The following is a 26767-nucleotide window of genomic DNA, read 5'->3' as shown; positions in this document are numbered from 1 at the left end:
TCTGCATCCATGATGTTGCATGCTGCATCTAAAGATTGATAAAGCGTAAATTGTCTTTGGACACTCTCACTGATAACACAACACAACACACTACATTCAGGGATTTGAGATAACTTTTATTCCCATCCACTTGATTTCTCTCATCTCATGTCCCCATTCTTCTCAAAAATAAGGACAAATGTTCACACATTCATTTTAAGATTTTTGCTGCATGTTCTGCATAGTAATACTTAATCAATCAAAACTGATAGTCAGAATGGTTGCACAACAGAAAAATATTAAAGTATACAAAATCGAATCAGAATCTAAAGTTCCACTATACACTCTGATATGTAAACAGAATAACAGAAGTGTTGATACATCATTCATCAAGTTAGGGGGCCTATGTATTATTGACCTGCATTGTGCATAGAAGCTAAGTTAAAGGGCCCAGCTCCTTGAGGAGTACCAGTCATGAATAAATAATAGGTTTGATTCCATTGAAGCCTGGCATTTGATGAGCATTAATCACATTGACTACACTGAGTGTCGGCATACTTCCAATGTTAACACTAACATGTGATGGTCTTGAATTTGCTCAACGCCCCAACACAAGTTTTGCCCAGGGATCACAAGTAAGTGTGGAGATTTCTTGACTTTTTTGTAATTTCCAAAAGTTGTTCAGAGCAGTTACCCAGTGACAGTAAGCACACTATCAAAGCTTGAAGCCATCAGTTAGGATAGTGTACCATTGGCGATGTCTTGGTCTCGGTTTAAGAGATCTACTCTGGTTCATTGCATGTGACAGTATGCTTGAAAACAGTGCGTGACACAGAAATACTAATACCAATGGATACTTCTAACACATGGTTTACTGATTACAGATCTCTGCTTGTACTGCCTTACAATTTGAAGGACAAGCATGGTATCTGGTATCCACAGTTGTCCATGAGTAACAACACAGATAGAAAAGTTTACTGGGATGCATCAGACCTTTTTGAAACTTTCAAATTCTTACTTGATTTGCAACTTTTGATGAGCTTAACGCAGTGGCAGGGATCATAGTTTTAAATCTAACCAATCAGCTCTTTGTATGAAAATGTTTTGTAAACTTGCCATGTACCTGTTACATTTCTGTTTAATCAATTTAAAGTTGGTTTGTAGCTCACTAATATGTCTTGAAAGAAACTCAACACCTGATACTACAGATGTCTCTGTCCTTTCCTTGAACATTGACATATAACGTACTCTGTCTCTATAATCTGTTCTATTTCAGTCACTCAAACATCTACCTTAATCCAATATTGTTCAAATTATCGTCCCAAAACTATTAATGAAATTCAAAAACCAGAATGGAGGTTGTATAAGTTGATACATACAGGTGACATATGGCAGTGACTCTGACAGCTTCTGAATAAATTCATTACACACACAGTAGCTCTGACGTAAACACTGTATAGTGTTTATTATTGATTTTTTGTCTGGTTGTTAGAGGTATTAAGATTGTCTGAAGGTGTTGCAACAGAATCGGTGATTCAAACAGTTTCTATTGTCACCACCTAGAATTCCCGTCAGTTTTTATCAATTTATTATTTATTACTTTTTTGCATTGTGTCGTATTTATGGACAATCATTTCAGCTCACTTATTTCAACTAAGCGGTCTTTGTTTCTCAAGACACAACTTTTCAACAAATTTGTAGTCTTCCTTCAAAGGAAAGGAATTGAGTTTTGGAGTAAAAGACTCTTGGGTTGAAAACTCTGGCCCTGAGGGCCTAGGAGTAATTGTTCTACTCTCCATTCTAGCAAGGACATATGTATGCATTCCAATGGGGGCAAGGCAGCTATACTACGGAAACACTTAATGACTTTAAAAAGAGCTCATTTATTCAACCGGAAAAAATCAACAAATTCTTTGGATGCAAAGAGATCTCAAGAAAACTAAACTGAAGGGTCCATGAAGTATTGAAATATCAAGTTGAAGATGAAAAATGAACAGATTTATGGTATCAAGCTGTAAAAAATGCTGTGAAATATTCTGACAATGAAGTTAGTAGCTGTCTTCTGAAAATGTACCTGAAATATGCAGTAGGTGTTTGTGTTATGGTCAAGTTCACAACAAGGGCAAGACTGTTTAAGTCTATCTAAGTCGAAATAGTTTGGTTGTAATATTCAAAATAGCTCTCAGTGTCAGTGGCAGGTAGATCTACTTTGTTTAGGAATTATGTTGAACCCTCATTGACAATTTATTTTCACTGATAGCTGTATCAAGACTTTTTCCCAAAATACTTCATTTTGTTTTCACTCAATTTGTATATTTCTTTGTTTTTTTACTCCAAAGAAAGGCTGTCAGTGCTACAAAAGAACTTTATTTTTTAGTTTGAAATAGGTCAATTAAGACACATAGCTTCTTAATGAGAGTCTAGAGTTCAAGTTCATTTGAAAACAAATGTCAGATCAGTGTAACTTCCAAGTTCACATCTGGTGGAAATTACTGCCGTGTATAGACTCCAAATGCTGAAGTTACACAATGAAGTGATCACTCTCAATCCCACTGTATTTTTATTAATCAGTAAATCTCTGTGCATAGAAGCCTTGTTGCCAATCTGATGAAAACCTCAACCGTTTAACGGTGGACCAATTTAGTGAGAGAGGTCAAAGTTCATGTGACCCTTATCTTGCTGATTATGTGATAGGGATAGTGGTAGTTGTTCATTTGTTCAATACTTCAACTTTATCTTGTTGCTATGGTAGCTGTGGAAGTTGTAAACCTCTCTGATAGTCTAAGGATAAAGCTCATCAGACATTGATTTGTTTGACCAATGGGATCTGTCATGTATGATTTGTGACTGGTCAAAACAATCTACCAACAGGTGTAAACATTGCAAACCGTTGAGCTGCATGATACGGCTGTGTATGATAATGATCTGTGATCTTCAAAGTTTTGCAAGTTGTGTCACAAACATTTGTGAAATGTTCACAGCACATGTGGAGTTATTTCGGAGTGATTTAGATGTGATGCTAATGTCAATTGTACCCTGAACTCAGTCATTTTGCTTGGATTATCCTATACATGTGACATGCTGCAGGCTCCATTGATACAAAATGCAAGGTGTCTGAAACTTGTCAGTATTTTAACTCAGTTAAGTCCAAAGTTCTTGTCAACATTTCAGTGTCAAAGTCATGTACATGCTGGGTTAGATGACTAAGAACTGTGGACAAAGAGAAAGTGATGTCTATCAGTGTAAACATTGCCTGTGGAACAGAGATGCCCCCAAATAATTGATATTTTCTGTTTCTGTGTTTTGTCAACATATTTTTACAGAATTCATCTTTCCCATCTTTACCTACTTCCATGATTTTCTGCAGTTTGTTCATTCTTCTAGACTTTACCAGTTGTCAGCCATTGTATATTACGCATTAAGTTTTGAAATCCTAAGAATTGTTTAAAAAACTTTGATTTGAAGACTGGAACTGGTTTGACAGTATTTATAGATTATTCTAAATTGCTGACACAGCAATGCAGAGTGAAACCAGTTTGCAAATAATATACAGGATATGCCATTAGGGATACTCTAAAAAATGATTTTCAAGTTGACCTGTGACATTTTGCTGGTACTCTCTTCTGCATTGTGATGTAAAGTTTCCAGTTGAAGAAAAACCCTGAATGATGCGACTGATACAATCAGCATGCTCATGATATGACAAATCCATTCATGACCAAACCATGGGATATTTTATTGCTTCCCAGTAAGATTGGTGGACCTCTCTTTACAATGAGAGGGTTGTCACAAGGTTAAAGTTACAGTCATTGGTTAGGATGACATACACACTGGATGTGTACAAATGTTGAAACAGTCTACCGTTCAATGTCATCCTATCCTTCTTATACTTTATGTGAAATTTAAATTTTGAACACCATAGAAAAGAATGAATACTACTTTCCAGTTTTTACAATGACTGAATAAATGAGTGTGTTCTGTTGGCATGGCGATTAGATCATGTGCACTGATATCATTTATTTTGTAAAAGTAGAATGTTATATTTGTACAATGAAGAAAAGGCCTTGTCGGCTACTTGAAATAGCTGTGTAGAATTAGTGAACCACATCACAATACTGCCGGCTTTAACACACTTGAATAGGAAAAGAGAATACAATGTTGGCCACAGTATGGTTCACATGAAACCTTTACAGGCTTTTTGTTCTCAAATGGCCAAACCTCAGTAAGGACTTGATAATATTTCTGCCATTCTAAACTGGTACAGTCAACCTCTGGCTCTACTGCCACAAAAACCTGACCTTGATCTATCCCTCTTGGCAAGAACTGTGGCCATCACAATTATTGAATGGTTTGTTCTAAAACCACCTTGCTACCAGACCTGAGTCTCCAACTCAGAAATGGTTTGTTTCAAACCCACTGTACCACTGAACTTAGCTCCCCTTCACAATAGTTTGTTCCAAAATCACAGTCATCTCTCTGATATTTTCATACCTGTAAAATGTGTTCATTTTTAATAACCTTTCTCTCTTTAGTAATATATCCCATAATAATTCCATGTTTAGTGTGTGTGCTTGATCCCATAGCAGCATGTCAGGCATATAGCCTTCAATACATCCCCTGTGTATCTCAGTGAAAGCTGACTCCAAGAAATATTCAATTGGAAAAATGGTGACTGCATTGTGAGTTAGCTTGAGAGCATTTTCAGGAATACCTGGAAAGAAGATTGTTTGATTTTGGATGACAGCAATGATGTGAAGACAGCCACCACTGATCACTGTGAGAGAAAACTTATTAATAGAATCTGTTCTATTTTGAAAAACGGAAATGTAGATCTCATTTCAGGGTTAGGTTTAGTGAAATATTTGGTCTACCAGTCTGTAAGGGGCACTCTACCCTCAACCTTCCACTCTTAGGTTATATTCTAGAAATAGGAATGCATCAACTATGCTAACCTCACCTATAAATCACGGTGATGGCTTTACCAGCAATCTTATCTTGAATGGAGGAAAAAAACACCAAATGTTTCAAAGTGGACTGTGTCTGTCTCCGATGTTATGAACACAAATTGTGAATGCTATAAAGTAAACTAAGTATTACAAACCAATGTACCATCAACCAAATGAGATTATCTGTTCTACATGAAATGGAATCTTCCAATGTCCATAAGACATACCAGGTACCCAAACTCATTTTGGATGTTTCCATTTGTAAAAGTGCCAGATGCCAGCGTCCCCATTCTGAATAGTGGTGCCATCCAGTCAGTTTTAATCGTATAGACCACATTGAGAGATGCAGGGTTAGTCCAATGATATGTAGCAGGTACACTATTGTTGGGGATATGATCTCATTTTTTTTCTGCTAGAGATTAGATTCTCAAAGCTCACAAAGGTCAGTTGTTGCCACCAAGGTCAGATGTAGCCACCAAGGTCAGTTGTTGCCACCAAGGTCAGATGTAGCCACAGGGAGTAGATAGGAAAGGAGAAGTGGAATAATTGTTAATCTTATTGTGATAGGGAAATTGCAAGATAGGTTGTGTGTGTCTGTTCCTGGTGCAATCATTCTTGCAGAAAATATAGATTAGGAAACTCAAATACAGTGGTCTAGTAGTCTGCATTTAAAAGTTTAAAAAGGATTCTCAAGGAGGTAAAATTCACATAGTTTGCTGTGAAGGAGTCTTTAGTTGGGTTCTGAAAAGTTTGATATTTGATTATGGAAAATATGTTAATATTTGGTATTTGAATGTATGGAAACTGGATCAGCATAACACTGCAAAGTGATCAATACCGTTCCAATAGTTAAGAATTGTGCTCTGATGATCTTCAGTGCATTTTTGTTATGTAATTTCTGTTAAATGTTTCTGTAAAAGACAGTAAAAGACAGACCCTAAACTGTAGTGTACACTTTGCATGTTAGCCTTGGAGTTCAGGGATAGATGATAGTTTTCTGAAGAGAGGTAGATGATAGTTTTCTGAAGAGAGGTAGATGATAGTTTTCTGAAGAGAGGTAGATGATAGTTTTCTGAAGAGAGGTAGATGATAGTTTTCTGAAGAGAGGTAGGTGATAGTTTTCTGAAGAGAGGTAGATGATAGTTTTCTGAAGAGAGGTAGATGATAGTTTTCTGAAGAGAGGTAGATGATAGTTTTCTGAAGAGAGGTAGATGATAGTTTTCTGAAGAGAGGTAGATGATAGTTTTCTGAAGAGAGGTAGATGATAGTTTTCTGAAGAGAGGTAGATGCTCAACACAGAATGGCAGATGAAGTTGCCATGAGAAATTCTATTTTCTGTGTTAATGTTTAACATCATCAAGTCAGCTGTTTATGGAGCATCATTTTTTTAGCTGGCAAATAGACCTCTGGACTGATTTATGAAATCTTGCAGTATTTGAATAGTAGAAACAGTAGCAGTTTTCTGACCAATATTCTGCTACAAATGAAATCTTGTATGACAGTAACTTCCATGGAGTCATCCACTGTGTAAAAGATATTCAGATTGTGCTGTGCTGCTTCTACACAATATCCTGCTAAACATGACATCCACATACAAAATATCATGAAGTCTTATCAAAATGGCATGGAAAATTATCTAGATTTCAGTGAAATCGTGTACCACAGTGAAATTATGTACTTCAGTTAAGTTGTACATTAAAAATTAAACTGTAGAAATGTTAATAGACAGAAAACTTTAGAAGTGCAATGATTGCTATTCATTTTGTCAACTCTTTAGTTTTCTAATAATTCTCAATACATAATTGTTTAATTCATAACTTACACCATACTATCTCAATTCTGTGTTTTGTATCTGTGACATTTCAATTGAACAGAAAACTTGCTTGTAACAAAGTCATATTGATCGGTTTTTGCTATGTTACAATTGCTATCAAATTCATCTCAGTTTCTTTGAATAAATCCATGAGATTGGTGCTATGTACATGTAGGTCAGATTGCATTGCAAATACCTCGGTTTCTGATGTATCTTCATTATACATCTTCTTTTTGTCACCATCTCTATTGATGGATGGCAATATTTTCCTCTATGTCCAAGACATTATTAACACACATTTCATTCTCCCTGATAGAAAACATCTCCATCAAGGCACAAGAAATATTGCACTGTGAATCTTTTATTAGGATAAAGTGCCATCCTGTACAAGTTAATTCTTACACTCACCCATTCTTGTATAAAAACAATTACACTGTCCCTTACCTGATTGAACAAACTCAGTTTGTATCTGGTGCACCTTACAACCAAGTCATTTCATCACCAGAGCATAGTATACTACCATTCAAAAGGTATCAGGTACAAATTTCTGTGAAATTTTGATCTTTGGACCTGCTTGTCAGAAAGTAATGGTTCATGTCATTTGCCAGAATGAGAAAATCAAGGTTTGTCATTGTACTTTGTATGATTGATGTACTGACTTTCAGTCTGTATGTGTGATTCAGATAAGTGATGGAAATGAATACAGGTATTTAGATGGTATTGTTATTTCATTTAGTTTAGTTTGTCAAAAACCAATGAGCTATGAGCATCTATAAGTTAGTAAGTGTGATGAAGCAATCTCCATGACTGTGTCATGTGACAGCATTTCCATTACAGTAATGAAAGTGTATTGGAACAGATAAGGACAGTTGTAAAGATTATGCAAAGTCTTTTGTATTGGCTTAATAATTTTGAATCATATTGAGAAACAATTCAATTACAAATTAGTATATTGATTAATTGATTGATTGATAAAAAATCACAAGTTCATTTTTAGGCACATTAATACTCAACCTATTCACTGTAGCACTGTTTATTGACTCAACATTACCATTAAACAGATCAGGATGATATCTAGACTATGCTATTAGTTGTAAAATGGTTAAATAAACCACAAAATCTGGACTTTGCTATTAGTTGTAAACTGGTTAAATAAACCACAACATCTAGACTTTGCTATTAGGTGTAAACTGGTTAAATAAACCAAAACATCTAGACTTTGCTATTAGGTGTAAACTGGTTAAATAAACCAAAACATCTAGACTTTGATACTGATGGTACACTGGTTAAATAAATCACTAACAGCCAGGAATTGATCCCAAAGTTACATCATTTTAACAAGGAAGAAGTGGTCTTGTAACATCCAGTGCTTATACACCAGTTGTAAAGTGTCGTAGGTTCAAATTTTTATTTTCATCTGTCAAGTGAAATGACTCTTATTGAACTTGACTCAGTTAGGAAAACATGGTAAGTCTCATTTGATCAGTTCTCTGTGAAAAATCTATGTTGTCATGTCTAGGCTGGTAAGAATTCACTCATAAGAAGTCTTGTGTTGTTTTGAAATATTTCAAACTCCTTGACATCAATACAGGTCTCTACATGATGATCAGTTTGTGGTTTCCATAGCAACAGTCACTTGCCGCATCATGTAGCATTATTAATTTGAACATTGCAACGAACTCACTGTATTGGTTGATTCTTGTAAACAATGAAAAGTATAGTGAGAGGGCACTGTACATGTCTTGTACACACCATAGACTTTACATCAAAGGGGCAGAGTTAGCAGATGTAACAGTGTCCCATGGAGTCAAATAAGTCAAAACTCTACTGGGGGACTAAAGCTGATTTTGTACAACACACACTCTATGAAATGTTAGTGATGTCCTGTTTCTGTTTACAACTGTTCATTATCTGTCAACGCTGTACAGCCAGCAACCAAAACATGCTTTAAAGGTCAAAGTGTCAAACAGTAGTTTTCAAATTATTCATTTTGACTAGAGGGAAGAAATGCATTGTAAAGGCTTTGATTGGCTTGTGCTTTTAGCCTTTGACACCCCCTCCCAACAACTGCCTCCCCTCCAAGTTTTGTGTTCCTCAGTCTCAGTACTTGGTGCATGTCCTGTAACTAAATCAAGTACAAGGTTTTGAATGGATCAAAATGTCTTTTGGGAAATACTTTACAAAGGTAGATAGACTTATCAATCTATATTTCTCTATGAATACTTGGTTGAAGTTTCAATCCAAAAATGATCAATAATGTTAGTCAAAGTTTACATAAAATTTTGAACACTAGAATTTGTTGTACCAGATACAGGTTACAGAAAATGCAATTGCCATTTTGAATTTCAAATATTTAGGATCTTGAGTGTCAATTTCCCTGAATTACAGGCTGTTTATCTATGGTTTTCCAACCATTAAAGCTTGTTACTATGGAAACTAACTCAACATTGTGAAAATATTTGCAATGAACATTTGAAGTGAAACAAGAGCACTATTGAGTCTCCCAGTGGAGTAATTAATTAAGTAGGGCAATTATAGAACTAACTAAATTAGTCTGTTTGTTTAATTAACAAACCAAGTTAATAAGTTAATTTATTTACTTTTATTTAGTCAGTTGGCAGTGAGATGGCTATCAAGAAATCACTTAATAAGATCAAGTTTAATGTGAAGGTTGCCTGACACAAGACACAGTGTATGGACAAGTGTGCGATGACAAAACAGAAACAGAGATATATCTGAAAATCAATAAAATATGTCAAACTCTATACAGAATCAATCTACCTTCAAAATCCATTATGTTGAACAAAACTTGTATCTTCTCTCGTAGATATAATTGTTATTTTAATGATTATAATTAACCATTTAAGACCAAGTGAATAATTGAAAAATTTCAATGATTACTCAGAAATGAGTACAAATTCATATTACCCTATTTGTCCTGTATTAAGTGTAAATAATGTTTTTAAGTGTAAAATGTTTTTAACAACATATTATCTGAAAAATGATATTAAAATCATATCTGTGGGCCAGTGGAACTCCTCTGAGGAAATACTAAACTTTGATCACTTCACCGATACGGCTGACTTGTTGCATTCAATAGAAAACGTACATTCTCCTGACTTGTTTTTTTCACTCAACTGTGATAAACCTCTCCCCTCACTCCCCCCTCCATAACCCATCAAATGGACTATCCCTCCATAACCCATCAAATGGACTGTCCCTCCCTAATCCATCAAATGGACTGTCCCTGTTTTTGTCTTTGGCTGACACTGTGATTGAACTCTGAATGGACCACACAGAGAGTAGAGAAGGGTAAACTGGGTACAGATGAATAGTTTACACAGATTACAAACAATAGTCAAATAAACACAATCCCAGTCAGTGTAACTGTGTTGAGTAGCAATTCGCCGCGTTACACAGGTCCAAAACGTAGTCATCACATCGCGACACTTAACTACACTTTATGGATACATGTTAAAAACCACCCTAGATAAACACCAGTGCAAAACTTGGTGTCCAGTCCGTCCGAACAAGAGACAGTTTATTCCTGGTCATAGCTTTCTTTCGGGCCGGTTGCTATGTTCTTCAGAGCAGAAGAGATTTACAAGTTGTGTTTTCTGGAAATAGAAGCCGGTAGGAGCCATGAAGACAAATATTATGGTTGCCGCAAGCTATGAAACCAGTAACATAGGCTAAATAGTTATATCTATGACTCTAGCATCCATGTATGAACTTGTGACTTTTTCACATCTGTCGTCAATATTTTTATGATATATAAGCATATATATGAGAGAGGGACACTTAATTAGACATGAGTGTATACGTTGAGTGGTGATTTGCATCTGAGAAGTCAGTGGTAACCAGTGTCTGAAGATTTTTAGAAGACTTGGCAGAGTTCTATAGATTGTCTGTAAGTATATACTCTATCTGAGCAAGTAGATTTTGACTTTGTTCACAACACAGTACATGTTAGAATCAGCACCAAGAGTTTAATGCTGAGTTTTCTGAAATTTTCCCAGAAAAAACCAAGAAGTTACGAAGTTTATCAGAAAAAAGATGTAGTTGAGAATTTGGAGACAACACATATATAATGTATCCCTGTGATTCTTTGTTGCGCCAGATATTTGACACATAGTTTAGAACAAAATGCAGTTGTTACTTTTCAGACCGTAGTTTCATTATGTGTTGATGTTAGGATCTAATGAGAGGGTCTCAAAAAAGGCTTTTTACAGTTACGACATGTAGCAACTTCTGAGAAAAACAAGTTGTAAATGCGGGGAAAGCCAATTGTTTGTTTGCAAGTCTCTTTCCACATGGGATCTGTTGGACCATGAGATAGTAGCAGTGAAAAGCTGGGGATCCATGGGACTGTAAGGTAGTGGCAAAGGCAAGCTGGATATATTTTCAGTTTAGTGTTCGCCATTAGCATGATAAAAACAACAATGTCATTTGAAGGGACTGTTTAGTTTATTCAGGAGTAAAATTGTTGATACTATTGTAGGAGTAAAATTGTTGATACTATTGTAGTAAGTAACAGTACAAATGTTGTTACTGCAAAGAGAAATACAAAAAATTTACACTGTGTCTTTAACTAAGTTAAAGTGACAGTGTGTGTGTGTGTGTGTGTGTGTGTGAGAGAGAGAGAGAGAGAGAGAGAGAGAGAGAGAGAGAGAGAGAGAGAGAGAGAGAGAGAGAGAGTGTACATGTGTTTTTGCTTTATAACTCACTAACATTCAAGTCATTTTGTGAATGCTATGATATGACTATGGATGATCTATTCCAAATTCTTGAATACTTTTTCTTCTGCTTTTCGCTGAGTAGAAACATTTACAGTTCATGGTTTTGTGAAAATCCAACACGAAGCAACGGATATTATCTACAGGCAAAGAATTTATAGTGATAATTTGGGTTTAGGGATAGGGGATGAGATATTGCTTTGATTTCCAATGTCAAGGTTTGTCCTGCTACTTGTAGGTCAGTGTTTAAGGTCACATGAAAGTTTCTAGAGATATGAACAATTCACAGCGGCAAAACACAAATACTTCTCCTCAATTTCCAACATCATGAAAATGGCCACTATCATTCTCCGACAAGGTCAAAGGTCACACTTCCAGTGTGGAAAACCTTGCATACTGACAGAAGTCCAAGAATATGTAGGATCAATGAACTGCGTTTGATCCTGGCTAATTAACTCAGACAACCTGGTGTGCTTTCCTGAGAAAACACTAATCTGTTTTCCATTAGAACAAAATCTCTTAGAGTTCAGACCATGTCCTTACATTGGACAGGATACCTAACACTGGCAAATAAAGTTGACTGATTGGCTTCAAAGAGAACAAAACTGACAGTGTGTCTGTAAAACACTTGTCCCAGATCTAATTTTTGATGGTGGGAATTAATCCAAATGTGGCCTTCCGTCTCTGTAATCTGGTTCAGGTATGACCAATTATTGTGTTTTGTGGAATAGAAGCAACAATTAGTCCAAGTAACCTGATACTCCAAGATCTGAAGATCTCATCATTAAAAATTTAAATTGTCCAGAAACATAGATATCCCAAGAACCTGGCTGAATCAGTGATATCAAACAATCGGAAAACTAGCTTGAATATCCACCATTCCATTGGAAAAACATGATGCTTTTACACTGAGTGTTTTCAGTTCATCGTAAAATGTTTGAAATTCACAGAAAAATATGGGCATAGAGGAAAGAGAGAAAGTGACAAGACTAGAAAACATCAAATTGATGATGAGAATATAAATATGTTATGTGTTCAATACAGCAATCTAGTGATGGTTATGAAAGATGAATAGTTGTAGCAACAATGTTGATTATCTTTAAATTTGTATATACCAGTATGTGTGGTTGTGATGTCATAGTAATACATATCTCTCTGTTCTTTGAATTTATGGTTGAAGCAATGAGTATTTCAATGATGTATTCTCAATACCCCTTTGCCGCATATATTGGAATCAACCAATGCAGTTAGAACAAAATGGCTGGAATCATAGTTTGTATCGAGTAATGATATTTTTTTTCTTTTTTTTACTTTATTTGCTCATCAACAGCGCCATCAGGCAGCCACTTAGACGTACAGACAAGAAAATAAAAAAAAGGATTTAAACAAATAAAAAGTACTCTAAAAATCAAACAATGACAAAAACAAATTAACATATCTTTTAAAAGTTGAATAAGATTGTTCAAAAACATCGACATAGCAAACCTTATCAATCATATCATTAAAAAGTCGTGACGTACGTCCAATCAGGCCATTTTTTGTAACATCAACTCTACAATAAGGGATGTGTAATAGAGGTCTATGTCTAGCAGAGTATCTAGGTACGCATAGACCATAAAAACCTGTACAATCTGTAGAGTCATAAGAAGATAAAAGGCATTTACGCACAAACATAAAATCAAATATTTTCCTACGTAAGAACAAAGGTTGAATTTTAAAAAGATTACAGAGCAAGTTATAGTCACAATTACACCAAGATGAAAAGTCACTGTGACATCCCTCTTTATGATGTAAAACCCTTTGTTCATGAAGTACTGGTAGATTTGTGCTGGTCATTGAAAGAGGGACAGATTTTAGTTTTGTTTGGCAAGTTTTACTACAATATGTAATGATGCTATGATCAGTTTTAGGTATGTCAGAATAAAAGTTCCCAGCCCATCAATAAAAAAGAGAACTTTGAAAGATCTCAGCACTAATGTCTGCATCAGTCAATAACCAGGCTACTTTACTTTAACGTTTGATAAAATGAAAAACTAGATCTGCAGTGTTGTCAGCAGTGTTCTTGAGTGAGAATAGGGAGCAAAGTTGAGTGACATTGGCTGGACAGGAAATTCCTTGACTTTTGAAATCCAACTGTCCTGTGACATGTAATGCCATCTTTGGCTGCAACAGAATGGAATGTGATCCAATTGAAATAACATACAGAGTAACATGACTTTTGTACACTTTGCTCTATCACAGCTGTCTGATATTTTTAATGCATAACAGAGTAATAATTGCCGCATGATTTAACAGTCATCCCATGATTGGACAAAAATATGCCTGGAATAAACCACTGAAAAGATGGGGGTATCAGGTATCACGTATACAGGTTTGCAAAATGAACACAAAATTTATCATGACCATAAGTCATGCATCTGTCAGGGTAACCACTAAATCAGTGTTGTGTCTGGTGTAAAAACTATATCATAGTCAGAAAAAATCCCAATAAAGGTTGTTTTTTGATTTTCATCTGTTAGAAATCTGTACTCAGTCATTGAATTGCTTGGGTAGAAGAAAGGATTAATTTTGAGTTATTAAGATTTGAAGAGAAAGGCCATCAGAGTTGAAGTTTGCCATTCAACATTTTCAGTGAAATTTTCCATCCTCTACATAAGTTACTTGCTGACATTTTAGGTCAGTTTAGTTTTTAACGTAGAATGCACATCAGGGACAGATATTCAGACTCTCAAACTTTTACAATTCTTTTCTTATATACCACTTGTGGGTGTTCATTTTAAAGCTCTTGGTGTACGAAAACTTTCCACTGACTTAGTTTTTCGAAAATTGAAATTTTAATTTTTCTAAAAAAGTACTGGGATGGTGGCCATTTTGAATTTTTAATATCGGTGAATCTTTGGTTATTTGTTTCTCTTGTACCAAAATTTGCAGGTGGCCCCTATATTTTGCTTCTGAAAGATAATGGTTCAAAGAGTCATTGAGAAAAGTTTGAGCAAAAATTAAGTCTTTTACTTTCGAGGCACATACTACCTTAATTTTTTTTGAATCATGCTTTCACCTGGGTGAAATGACAAGAAATCAAAAATTACTTGTGAATTTTAATGGAGAAATCACATCAATGGTGTGAGAACAACAATATACAACTGACAATGTTGTCACTTATCAAACAGGTCTGTTCACCTTTCTATTTATCTGTGAATTAGTGAAAGAAGAAGAAATGAATGAACAAGGATCAGTTTGGTTTTTATTCCAGAGCGTGTCAAATTGTACTCTCATTAATAGTATAACTGTGAGTGACATGGTGTTTTAACTGCTGGCTTTATTCCGTAGTCTTTTAATTTCAGAAACGATTCTCTGTTAGCGAATTGAATAGCACAACTCAAGATTGACAGGAAATGAAACAATGATTAGAAACAGTTGCATCAAATAATTTTGTGGCTGGAGTCTTCATGTCCCGACTTGCAGTCTGGCAAATCATGAAATTATTGTAGGATAGATAGCGGAAAGTAATCATTGAGATAGAATAACAACTTTGCTGTTACAACTCCATGAGATAATGTGAAAGAGATTTCTAATTCTAACCTTCATGGCTGCAAAAACAAAATATGCAAAAAAATTGTTATGGCCTCAGGTGATATACAGCTAAGAGATAGAAGTTGTGTGTTGTATTTTTTTGCCTGGTTCAGATGATGGTGTTGTAGGTGTGTCTGCCTTTGACAAAACTTGCCGCAAAATATTCTGTGTAAATTTAACCTTCATTTGGAAAGGGTATTTAGCTTCAAGGCCCAATGTACATTAGTGTTGTATAGCCAATGAAGCAAACAAGATGTACTTTGCCTATTCTGGACTTAGAGTCCCTCTGACAGTGAAAACAAAAAGTAGCCCAGCATGTACACTGTCTGGCAACTATCTCAGTGCTCACCTAACAAATACTGATTTTCAATGAATTCAAGGGATCTGAGAAACAATGTCAAGCATTAGTCAGTCTGCATAATTCATTTAATATTACATCTCATTTTATGGACACATTGTGACTTCAGATTTGCTCATATCAGTAGCTTACTCCAGATTTTAGCCTGTTTGGATAAAACAATGCTGCTGGGGGATAGCAAAATCCAAATGTACTTTAGACACTCTTAGACTACCGGTAACACCATTCAAGTCTGTTTGTTTAGATTAAGACTTGAACTTCCAGCAAATAAAAACAGAATGTCAGAGTCTTCAATTTATGTCTAAAAGTGATCAGTGTACATGACCTGACTGTGGCATTTACACCAACACACATAGACTTGGCAGTTTATCTGCTGTGACATCTATCACTTACTTGTGAAAATAAACAAAGTTGTAAACCTTGACTTGGCAGTGACAAAGATTTCTTGCAAAGTTCCAACAACATTTTCTTGATGCAACTTTTCCACCCAATATTTTATCATTATTTTGATGCAACTTTTCCACCCAATATTTTATAATGCAACTTTTCCACCCAATATTTTATCATTATTTTGATGCAACTCTTCCACCCAATATTTTATCATTATTTTAATGCAACTTTTCCACCCAATATTTTATCATTATTTTGATGCAACTTTTCCACCCAATATTTTATAATGCAACTTTTCCACCCAATATTTTATCATTATTTTAATGCTACTTTTCCACCCAATATTTTATCATTATTTTAATGCAACTTTTCCACCCAATATTTCATCATTATTTTAATGCAACTTTTCCACCCAATATTTCATCATTATTTTAATGAAAATATCAAAAAATCAGAATTTCTATTAGTAACTCTTCATTCATTCATTCATTCATTCATTCATTCATTCATTCATTCAGTCAAGTAAATTTTCAAAAAGTGAGGAACAAGTTTGTTATGACGGAAGATGGACAGTGAAAGGAGAATATGAAGTACAGAAGACAAAAGATAAAAATAGACAAAGAGAAATAGACAATGAAAACAAAATAGATGTCCAAAATAGTTCAAGAGTAGCAGCAAAGATATCATAGTAGATCTGAAATAGATAAGTGATTTACTTTTGGAGATATTTCATCCATTCTTGAAGTCAGTGGGATAATCTTGTGGCTAGATTATAACCTAGGTTTGACAATTCATTGAAACTTGAAACTGTTTTGGAGTGTAGAGGAAGTGTCTGGCTGGTATTGCAAGTCCCCCTAGGCAAGACTGTGATGTAACACTCTCAATAGAGATATGGTCTCAAATAAATACGTATATGTGTTGCTAATGAGTATCTGTTGTTCTAAGTCAATATCTGTGTTTGTTCGGCTAATTGTCGTAACCTTTAAAACATACAAAACAAAGCCCACTGCAGCTACAAGTTGATAAATAGTGATGAAGCTGATGAGAAGACTGAAAAACTTTTGAAACTTCATTTTTGCATAAATGAAAGCTGCTGAAATTATGGGCTAGATATGTAGCCATGACAAACAGCAAGGCAGCCATTTTGTACAGTATCAGCAATACCATTGATATTTCCAGAGACACATCAGGACTCTTGGTTTGTGCTCTCAAAGTTAAAGTTTCATGGAAACACAGCTGAGAAAGTTTGACAGGGGAGACAAAACCGACAATTGAAGGCCCCCTCTGAGAATTATGTGTACATCCGAGCCAATCAGAAGAAGATGTGGCCATATTTTGAAACATGTTACAAACAAAGAAAAATAAAGAAGACATTGGATTGACAATAGTATGTTGTATGAGAATGATAAATTGATCAAATGTAGCCAATATCTCACTGAATTCTATCAGAGCTGGATTTTCATGGTTTATACACTCGCATGTAAGGATAAGGTCTTGGGGTTAAATAAACGTTCTTATCTGGACCACTCCAAGATCTGTAAATTTTAGTACCAGCTACAGTCTGACATGTGTTTGGCCTTTGTTTCTTATGTGTGGTTGCCTTGACGACTGCTCCATGCAAAAACTTTCAGAAAGTATAATCACAAAGTTGACTGAAACAAAACCATATGTAATTACATTTTATTACAAACACAATATGTATGTCATGTGACCAGAGTTATAATATATTTGTCGGAATGATGATAAAAGAGCTTGTCTCGTAGCCTTTACAAACATGTTTGCTGACTTGGCAAAGATTACAGATAATGAGCTTTTTTCTCAAAGCCATTGACAGGTGTAAATGCCAAATATGTAAGGAATTGTTACTTTACTGCAATTGTAGTTAAGACACATTACAAGCATTGATTTTAGCTTTGTCCTACATTACATACTTGTATGCAGACATTACCAGCTCACTGACATCCAAATTATTTAACAAAACATCATATTAATCAAATATCACCTCTATAGGAATTGATGTAAATTCTGATGAAAAAGTGTTGAAAACTCAAACAACCGAACTAATATCCATAGCTATCATTTAACTGTGATATCCATGGCTGTGATTTCACTGTGTGATATCCATAGCTATCATTTCACTCTGTGATATCCATGGCTGTTATTTCACTGTGTAATATTCATGGCTGTTATTTCACTGTGTGATATCCATGGCTGTCATTTCACTGTGCAATATCCATAGCTATCATTTCACTCTGTGATATCCATGGCTGTGATTTCACTCTGTGATATCCATGGCTGTCATTTCACTGTGTAATATTCATGGCTGTTATTTCACTGTGTGATATCCATGGCTGTCATTTCACTATGTGATATCCATGGCTGTTATTTCACTGTGTAATATTCATGGCTGTTATTTCACTGTGTGATATCCATGGCTGTCATTTCACTGTGCAATATCCATAGCTATCATTTCACTCTGTGATATCCATGGCTGTGATTTCACTCTGTGATATCCATGGCTGTCATTTCACTGTGTAATATTCATGGCTGTTATTTCACTGTGTGATATCCATGGCTGTCATTTCACTATGTGATATCCATGGCTGTCATTTCACTATGTCATATCCATGGCTGTCAGTTAACTGTGTAATATTCATGGCTGTCATTTCACTGTGCAATATCCATGGCTGTCATTTCACCATGTGATATCCATGGCTGTCATTTCACTGTGTGATATCCATGGCTGTCATTTCACTGTGCAATATCCATAGCTATCATTTCTCTCTGTGATATCCATGGCTGTGATTTCACTCTGTGATATCCATGGCTGTCATTTCACTGTGTAATATCCATGGCTGTTATTTCACTGTGTGATATCCATGGCTGTCATTTCACTATGTAATATCCATGGCTGTTATTTCACTGTGTGATATCCATGGCTGTTATTTCACTGTGTGATATCCATGGCTGTCATTTCACTGTGTAATATTCATGGCTGTTATTTCACTGTGTAATATCCATGGCTGTCATTTCACTATGTGATATCCATGGCTGTCATTTCACTATGTGATATCCATGGCTATCATTTAACTGTGTAATATTCATGGCTGTCATTTCACTGTGTGATATCCATGGCTGTCATTTCACTGTGCAATATCCATGGCTGTCATTTCACCATGTGATATCCATGGCTGTCATTTCACTGTGTGATATCCATGGCTGTCATTTAACTGTGTAATATTCATGGCTGTCATTTCACTGTGTGATATCCATGGCTGTCATTTCACTATGTGATATCCATGGCTGTCATTTCACTGTGTGATATCCATGGCTGTCATTTCACTATGTGATATCCATGGCTGTCATTTCACTGTGTGATATCCATGGCTGTCATATCCATGGCTGTCATTTCACTGTGAAGAATGATTTTTCATAAATGATACATCTGGACATTCTAAAACACAATCTGAGAACCATTTTACAGCTGATCTTAAAATGCCTTCGCAATCAATTGCCATTTAGGTCCATTTGTTTCTATGGGAACTGCCCCATTGCCATGACAATTAATGAGTCCTGTCATAAAAATAGAAATTAAACAAAGTGGTTGATGTGATGTGATGTGTGTATGCGGGATGCACTTGTAGAGTGGTGTTGTTCGGTTTACGGTACTTGCAAAAATTGATATTGCCATTAAAATCGTAGGGTTACGCCTGTATAGATTTGTATTTTACCACATGTAAAGAGTTTGTCAATGAGCTTGTCAGAAAGCACTATGAAAACATGAAGGTCCTCATGCACACAAATCTGACAGATAACAGTGGGAATATAAGGTACGTTTCTTAGAAAGGGAAAATACTTTATTTTGACAAAAGTGTTCAAGTTCTTTGAGACAATCCTATTGGCTGCTAAAAGTTACATTTGATACTACAAATACTAAAAAAATCTTATTGGCTGCTAAAAGTTACATTGAATACAGAGACAATCCTATTGGCTGCTAAAAGTTACATCGAATGCAGATAAAATCCTATTGGCTGCTAAAAGTTCCATCGAATGCAGATAAAATCCTATTGGCTGCTGAAAGTTACATTTGATATTACAAATACTGAAACAATCCTATTGGCTGCTACAAGTTACATTGAATACAGAGACAATCCTATTGGCTGCTAAAAGTTACATCGAATGCAGAGACAATCCTATTGGCTGCTAAAAGTTACATTGAATGCAGAGATAATCCCATTGGCTGCTATAAGTTACGTTTGATACTACAAATACTGAAACAATCCTATTGGCTGCCGGTTTTAGAGATAAATCTAGCGGTTTTTGTATTTTTGTGTTCCATTTTTACCATCATAGGATTAATAGGTGTATATGATTTTTGAAAGATACCTGTTTTACTGATTTAATCCTTCACTGATGTATTTAGATGTTTATTATCATATTTTATTCTGTACAGATTTCATTCTTGCATTGTGTAAAAGTAAAAGGTTCCCGTTAGAAGCTTTACTACTGCAATTGAACACAGAACTGGTAACTTGTAACAATGCATAAATTGGCCACTTCCCTTAAAGATATCATAGCTAGCCATATGGCTGTCAGCTACAACAATGTTTTTCCAGTGGGAAAAGTGACATTTGTTCATTTTAAACGGGTCACTAAACGTCTTTGAGGGCAAGTAAATTATTACTGTGATTTGAATTCACATCTGTTTCATGGTAGAAACTCCAAGTCAAACCAAGTGACCCTCAAATTCAGGAATATTAGGTCAACATCCGCTTTCCTCAAGCAGCATGTCAGATATTTGTCCAACAATGTCAAGGTCAAGACAGAAGGTCGTCAATTGCTCATGCAGTGTTTCACGCCAGCGTGCGGCATTGCGACACTTGACGCAATTTTTTTGTTTTGTCCCGATAAAAATAACCGTTGTGGGTCACCATGACGCAATCTGAGTAGGCCATATTTTAGTGGCTATTGAATTTTTAGACAGTGCCTCCTGGACAGAAAACTACGGCTAACAATAAAATGTTGTAAGATGTTGAAACAGTTTACCCTCCTTCCTACAAAGTTGCAATGTATTGAAACAGTTTACTCTCCTTTCTACAAAGTTACAAATTCCCTGGTACGTAAAACAAACATTGTTGCTGTTCGATACTACAATACATCACGGACGCACAACGTCCATGAATACACTGAGACCGTTACACTGAGGCTTGATTCTGCATAGGGGAGTGCCGCGTACCGGTCGTCGTTGACGCACAGGCGCTCCTTAGTTGGGTAGTCTGCTAAGTGGATCGATTTTCGGATCGATCTATTGATCCCGTAGTCGATATGCCCGCCACTGCAACCTAAATACTCACAAGGTGTGCAACACAGTCACTCAAAAAACACACCACCGGATTTGTAAACTGGCCGTGCGCTCGCACAAAACATTCAGAACTACACTCCCATATACCTAGTTGGATCACAAATTTAACCATCTCCTCAAAAATCACGCCGATGAATGTGTTACTCGCGTCATCTTGAAGAAATCGGCCGTGTTTTGAGACCAAGCGGGGTGAAATGCAGCCTGCAGAACGATTCTACCATATGACGTAATTTTTTCCACTGCTGATTGGTTCAACTGTACTTCACCAGTGACGTCTTGCAGTGACCTTTGTTTTGGCCGTTGATTAGCCAATCAGCAGTGGAAAAAATTACATCATATGGTAGAATCGTTCTGCAGGCTGCATTTCACCCCGCTTAGTCCTTCAAAACACGGCCGATTTCTTCAAGATGACGCGAGTAACACGCTCTTTGGCGTGATTTTCGAGGAGGTGGTTAAATTTGTGATCCAACTAGGTATACGGGAGTGTAGTTCTGAATGTTTTGTGTGAGCGCACGGCAAGTAGACAAATCGGGTGGTGTGTTTTTTGAGTGATTGTGTTGCACACCTTGTGAGTATTTAGGTTGCAGTGGCGGGCATATCGACTACGGGATCGATAAATCGAACCGAAAATCGATCTACTTAGCAGACTAACCAGCTAAGGAGCGCCTGTGTCCTTGAGTTCAAGTTTTACCTACATTGCTTGCATCAAAATTTGGCCTGCAGCTACTCAGTTTGATAGTAAAAACCATAATTTCTAAGGAAACTTTCACAAACAGAGTCATTGTACAAGTGAAAAGGAGAAAAAACTGAGGTTTTCTGAAAGGTCAAATCTGGGTCATTTCACGTGATGTCATGAATGAAGACCCTTTAAGTACACAATTATGGTTCAAAAGAAACCACCTAGGGAGGGCCAATAGGTACAATCTTATGTTAAAAAGAAATTTCTTGGTGCCTTCCAATTTAAATGGCATTTAGCTTGACTGTCAGTTTTAAATTATACTTTATTAAGAGTCATGGCAAAGGGAAATTGTCAATAGTACTTGCAGTAAGCTTATTCAAATCATCACATTTGACAGCTGCAATTTTGCATGGTAACTAAACATCAAAGCAACAATTCAAAATGTAGAGCTATTGAAATTGTCCATTTGGCATATTTCAAACTGCTATAACTTATACAAGAAATGGTGTGATTCTGAATGATTTTAATATTTTTGCAGATTCCACCAGTTTAATGATATAATAGTGAACATCACTAGACATTTCTTGATGATATCAAAATATAAATGAAATATTTCCTGGGCTAAAATGTTATCATTACTTTTGAAACAATGATTACTCTAAAACGTTGGGAAATTAAATGAACAATATCAATATTGTGTATTGTTTTACAGGATTTGGGTTTGGCCAAACCATTTTTGTCTCAAGAAAAATACTTATGCTTAAGATGCTATTGAGCCTGCTTGATCACAACTATGACACAACACCAGGGCCTTAAACACCACAATAATTGTATCTACATTGCCACTATGCTACCCAATGCTTTCTTCTGCATAGAAAATTTTTATGTGTGTGGCTCACAAATTTTCATCATGACTTAAAAACTGCATAAATTTGCCACATTAGGAGCTTGTAGCTTAAATGTATTAAGTTGTCATTCTGTGAACACTGACAGAATGCTACAGAAATATTCTGTATCTTTGGTAATATACACTTCACATTGCTACCTGATTTTAGAATTGCTACCTAATTTTATTTCTGGTGGTAAAAGTTTACCACCAGAAATGAAATATTTCTATCACTTTAATGTCATAAAAAAGACATAATTAATGCAATAAAACTGAACAAATATTTCTTTAATGTAAAATACAAAACATTTTGATTTGAAAAATGAAGAACTCCTGAATACCAAGAAAGTTAAGTTGTTGCCACACTTGAGATCATAAACTGCCTAAAATATGTTCAAAGTGGCTACAAGATTTTTGATTTGGCTAATGAGTTGGTAATCATCTTGGAGCCCTACAGTTTATGTGCATACCACGTGGTAGCAGTAAACTTAATGATACTGCAAGTTTCATGTTGGCACAATTTTGCACAACACCATTGGCTACTGACCGTTAATGCACTCACCTGACTTGCCTATTGAACACCAAATATAGTACCAGGTCATAATGACACATAATGACACTGTACTGTATTGTTTTATTGAAATACATTACATGTCCCCAAAAATTTAGTTTGTCCCCCTTTCAGACCTACTATGGGTCACTGTGTCCCCATTCAAAGCAAAAGCTGGCTGAAACACTGCTCATGACAAAGATGACATTTTGAGTGATTGCGTGGAGTTAAAAAGCCAACTTTGATCGATACATTTTACCCATATGCATGTTTGTAGCATTTGACAGTCATTTCTTCAGGTCCAGGCCATGTATTCCAAATATGCTGTTCCACAAATTTTGCATAACTTCCGCAGCATAAGGAACATTCATTAATTTGAAGCGATACGAGCTAAACAGGATTTTGTCATTAAGGTTGCGTTATGCTTGATGTCTTTTGCTCTGATAACTGGTCAGAAGTTGCTTTGCAGCAGAACATCAGAGAATCAAATATGTATGAGATGAATGAAAGATTTTGGGAAAAAAGAACAGAACAAAATATGGCTGTAAGGAGAACTCATGGGAAATGTAGACGAACAGTCTGTAGACGGGAAAAAACAGAAGGAAACACGGAAATGCAATTCTGATGTAGATATTTCTTTACTAGGATGTGATTGTTGTGTTTATAGCATTTGTGTATGAATTGTGTATGTAGCATTTGTGTATGAATTGTGTTTGTATTATTTGTGTATGAATTGTGTTTGTAGCATTTGTGTATGAATTGTGTATGTAGCATTTGTGTATGAATTGTGTTTGTATTATTTGTGTATGACTATGAATTGTGTTTGTAGCATTTGTGTATGAATAGTGTCTGTAGCATTTATGTATGCATTGTGTGGTAGCATTTGTGTATGAATTGTGTTGTAGCATTTGTGTATGAATTGTGTTGTAGCATTTGTGTATGAAAGATAAATAGTTGGCTGAAATGTGAGACTGCAGACTGCTAGCATGACTAAATATACAAAAAAAAGACAAACGCTTGTGGTCAGCTATTTTAGGAAAACATAATGGTGTTTATATAAAGGGATCTTGTCGGGGTCTTCTTCAAATGCCAAGATCAAAGGTCAACTGTGTCCATCACAAACAGGAACTAAAAGCTATATAATTAGAAGTCAACCTGTAAACAAGTAGTTGCCTAGATACATCACATGACATCACAGTTATAATTGTATTAAAAATAGTTGGGAGGTAAGAACTTTTCAGGGATAATCATCAAGGGATGGTCCTTAATGAGATCAAACAATTTATGTCTACAGTCTATTGATTAACCTAATCAAGAAGCAGATCTAGTTCTACAACAATCTGCTAATTATAGTTCAAACTTTGGACATGAAGAGATGTTGATGTTTGTAAAAATTAAGTTAAACCAAGTTTCATGAATATATTATTGTTTTAGCATCCATGCTGATTAGCACAGCAGACAAGATTTGACATTGTTATTTCTTTAGATTTAGGCAGAAGGGGAAAATAGATGGTTTGTAGCTGCCCATGTATTCTTCTGTTAGAAATGTATGTAGCTACAATAACTTGAATTGTAACTATGCGGATTAGAAATCGATTGAAAGGAAGGACAGAAATTTAAAGTAGATTGTTAAATGAAGAAAGTAGAAAATATCAAAAAAAATGGAATTAGCAAGATAGAGAAGTTGTGATGTGGAAGATAGACAGAAATGACATTTTCTGCTATGGACTACCGGTATATAGAGAGTGTAGCATTGGAAATATAGTACTGACTAAATGGAGTATAGAGACGGTAGCATTGGAAATATAGCAATGACTAAATGGAGTATAGAGACGGTAGCATTGGAAATATAGCAATGACTAAATGGGGTATAGAGACGGTAGCATTGGAAATATAGCAATGACTAAATGGAGTATAGAGAGTGTAGCATTGGAAATATAGCAATGACTAAATGGAGTATAGAGACGGTAGCATTGGAAATATAGCAATGACTAAATGGAGTATAGAGAGGTGTAGCATTGGAAATATAGCAATGACTAAATGGGGTATAGAGACGGTAGCATTGGAAATATAGCAATGACTAAATGGAGTATAGAGACGGTAGCATTGGAAATATAGCAATGACTAAATGGAGTATAGAGACGGTAGCATTGGAAATATAGCAATGACTAAATGGAGTATAGAGACGGTAGCATTGGAAATATAGCAATGACTAAATGGAGTATAGAGACGGTAGCATTGGAAATATAGCAATGACTAAATGGAGTATAGAGACGGTAGCATTGGAAATATAGCTATGACTAAATGGAGATATAGAGACGGTAGCATTGGAAATATAGTATGACTAAATGGAGTATAGAGACGGTAGCATTGGAAATATAGCAATGACTAAATGGAGTATAGAGACGGTAGCATTGGAAATATAGCAATGACTAAATGGAGTATAGAGACGGTAGCATTGGAAATATAGCAATGACTAAATGGAGTATAGAGACGGTAGCATTGGAAATATAGCAATGACTAAATGGGGTATAGAGACGGTAGCATTGGAATATAGCAATGACTAAATGGAGTATAGAGACGGTAGCATTGGAAATATAGCAATGACTAAATGGAGTATAGAGACGGTAGCATTGGAAATATAGCAATGACTAAATGGAGTATAGAGACGGTAGCATTGGAAATATAGCAATGACTAAATGGAGTATAGAGACGGTAGCATTGGAAATATAGCTATGACTAAATGGAATATAGAGACGGTAGCATTGGAAATATAGTACTGACTAAATGAAGTATAAGAGCGGTAGCATTGGAAATATAGCAATGACTAAATGAAGTATAGAGACGGTAGCATTGGAATATAGCAATGACTAAATGGAGTATAGAGACGGTAGCATTGGAAATATAGCAATGACTAAATGGAGTATAGAGAGTGTAGCATTGGAAATATAGCAATGACTAAATGGAGTATAGAGACGGTAGCATTGGAAATATAGCAATGACTAAATGGAGTATAGAGACGGTAGCATTGGAAATATAGCAATGACTAAATGGAGTATAGAGACGGTAGCATTGGAAATATAGCAATGACTAAATGGAGTATAGAGACGGTAGCATTGGAAATATAGCAATGACTAAATGGAGTATAGAGACGGTAGCATTGGAAATATAGCAATGACTAAATGGAGTATAGAGACGGTAGCATTGGAAATATAGCAATGACTAAATGGAGTATAGAGACGTTAGCATTGGAAATATAGCAATGACTAAATGGAGTAGTATAGAGACGGTAGCATTGGAAATATAGCAATGACTAAATGGAGTATAGAGACGGTAGCATTGGAAATATAGCAATGACTAAATGGAGTATAGAGACGGTAGCATTGGAAATATAGCAATGACTAAATGGAGTATAGAGACGGTAGCATTGGAAATATAGCAATGACTAAATGGAGTATAGAGATTGTAGCATTGGAAATATAGCAATGACTAAAT

At 35.6% G+C, this 26767-nt stretch overlaps 1 protein-coding gene across 13 annotated transcripts in view; it reads left to right on the top strand.

The window, feature by feature from the left end:
- LOC139125284 (cell adhesion molecule-related/down-regulated by oncogenes-like) overlaps positions 1-26767 on the top strand; it is a 235847-nt gene that overhangs the window by 132050 nt on the left and 77030 nt on the right. Inside the window, exon 1 of one of the 13 annotated variants that reach the window (XM_070691375.1) lies at positions 462-614. The exons of 10 other annotated variants lie outside the window; for them this stretch is intronic. The gene's annotated coding sequence lies outside the window, so the exon portion shown is untranslated. Of the gene's footprint in view, positions 1-461; positions 615-10157; positions 10649-26767 lie in introns of those variants that run through there. 2 more of the 13 variants (XM_070691378.1, XM_070691382.1) reach the window with 2 other exon arrangements.

Source organism: Ptychodera flava (assembly GCF_041260155.1).
Source record: "Ptychodera flava strain L36383 chromosome 3 unlocalized genomic scaffold, AS_Pfla_20210202 Scaffold_25__1_contigs__length_14229661_pilon, whole genome shotgun sequence".
Taxonomy (NCBI): domain Eukaryota; kingdom Metazoa; phylum Hemichordata; class Enteropneusta; family Ptychoderidae; genus Ptychodera; species Ptychodera flava.
This window is presented reverse-complemented; position numbering and strand designations above follow the sequence as displayed.